This window comes from Wasmannia auropunctata, unplaced genomic scaffold (assembly GCF_000956235.1).
Source record: "Wasmannia auropunctata unplaced genomic scaffold, wasmannia.A_1.0 LD336103.1, whole genome shotgun sequence".
Lineage (NCBI taxonomy): Eukaryota > Metazoa > Arthropoda > Insecta > Hymenoptera > Formicidae > Wasmannia > Wasmannia auropunctata.
This window is the reverse complement of record NW_012026787.1, coordinates 1742081-1744359: the sequence shown is the minus strand read 5'-3', so window position 1 is coordinate 1744359 and position 2279 is coordinate 1742081. Positions and strand designations below refer to the sequence as shown.

At 35.2% G+C, this 2279-nt stretch overlaps 1 protein-coding gene across 1 annotated transcript in view; it reads right to left on the bottom strand.

Moving 5' to 3' along the window:
• The window catches only part of LOC105457913 (vacuolar protein sorting-associated protein 13-like protein), an 11680-nt gene that overhangs the window by 928 nt on the left and 8473 nt on the right, over window positions 1-2279 (bottom strand). The gene's annotated exons all lie outside the window — the stretch shown is intronic.

Below are 2279 nucleotides of genomic sequence, written 5' to 3'. Positions count from 1 at the left end.
TCTTTAAGAGATCTTAAAGATCTCATGATGCTGCATCTTTTATACTATTCCGTAGTGATTCTTAAATACGAGAATTGAATTCGTCCCATGCCCATCTTGTGGCGATAGAGCGTACTAATATAACCAGAAATTTTGTAGATCTAACTAGAAAATATTAATTAAATCCGTATAGTAAAGTCTATCAAACGTTCTAATAATACAATATCAAATCCTCTTATTATAATCTGAAATTCTGTTTGGTTTCACCAAAATTCATTCAGCCATATACATCTTGTTGATACAAACAAACCATTTTTCTCAGTGTACTTTTTCACATTCTACAATTTTTGTCTGAAACATTTTTCTCCAAAATACTTTACCTAAAAGCTATTCACATGCAAAGATCCGTTTTGAGAAACACGATATAAAATGATAACTTTGAGGCTTTATTATTTGGCAACAAAGAGTAGGCTCAATTTGAAAGTTTCAGAAAGTTTCAGTGTCTCATGGTTTACTATCATTTATCACCAAGATAAAGTCCGGAATCGAGGGCAAGAATACAGGCCATTTTTGGGGTCACTCTTTGTTACGATGTGTGCGTGATATCAATATGGTAGTAAACATGAACATATCACTACACATTACCACATCAATATCGCACGCATACATACTCACAAATTGTCGGTAAAACAGCGACATTTTTAGAATTTGATTCCAGTTTAGGATCGCCTTAATCTACACGACGAGGTGAAAGCGCGGCGCAAGGGCGCAAGCACAAGCTCAAGCGTACGCGCAACAAATCTGCGCTATGCTCGTCTAACCATCTTCACTTATGTTTTCAACGTTCGCATTCATTATAGAGATAAAAAACTGGCGATGATTTATGGAGATGAAGTCAGACATATGAGCAACCCAAACCATGTGTAACTTAATCTAATCTTGAAAAAACTGGTGTAAGTTGGCGTAACGTGGACGCAGGCGTTGGAATAAAATTAATTTATTTCTTTTGCGCCGCTACACCACGCCGCTACGACCAGGAGCAACTCTTTTGCGCCCTTACGCCGTCTTATGTCTTATCGTGTAGATGAGCCTTTAAACGTGAATGGTTTATTTGGATAGGTAGTGAAAGAGCATTTCTAATTACTAAAGGTTTAGATCTGTTATATTAAGAATTTAATATGATTCTTAATTGTATCTTTAAATTTTGGATTTGCATTTATTACTCTGTGATTTTAACATAATATAAATGATTATTACACAGATTCTGCATATGCCGAGAGGTACATGGGATTCCCGAATGTGACATCTAATTACAAAAGTTACGCCGAATCTAATATTTATGACAAAGTAAGATACCTGCGTGATAAGATGTTTTATTTGGTACACGGAACTGCAGATGACAACGTTCATTTCCAACAGTCCATGGCACTTACTCGTCATCTTGCTAAAGAAGGCATACTCTTTCGACAGCAGGTATTTTGACGTTTTTTTATCGAAATATAAAATATATATTAAGGGAATGCTGTAATGACGATTGAACTTGCAGCAGTCGATAAAACAGACTTTTCAATTTCAAATTAAAAATATCGATAACATAATGGTATCTTTAATAGCAATTTCGGCTAGGATGCACCGATTGCACATTTTGAGTGTTATGTGTTCGGCTGGTCAAATGATGCAGTTCTTCACTAATGCTGCGTGTTCGTTTGGATATCGCACAAGTGCATATTAGGTGTATGCAAAGCGGCCCTCACAAAATTAGTCGGAGCCCGTTGGTGTAATTGCACTGAACTTATTTGCACCAGTTCTACACGGTGTAGTGTGTACTAATGGCACACTGTAGATCAGCCGAAATTGCTATAAATCAATTTCTTACAATATCGTTCTGTCTCATTCAAACGTGTACATTTATTTTTATCTAACATATTGCAGCGCCATCGTATCTTACAATTAGTTAAACACACACATACGAATTACTATAAATTGCAGTTGAGGGGATATCTTTTTTTAACGCTTTTAATTGTAGCTCAAAAGGCTTGGTATTATTCATTCATGTAATCCGATCTGCGCGCTGCACTCTTAGTACATATGAGCTACAGAACTTTTATACTAATAAAATGTTTACATCAGGTGTGTCATCTGTACAACCTGAAAAAATGTAATTAAAAATATTTTTTTCGTTTTTACTATAAATTTGTCTGTGACGCATCTATATTTTATATCTATTTTAATACTGAAAAACCGTTTTCATTTCCGTTCAATTCGAAGATATCTTTACGACTGCAATGTGTTGGTAATTC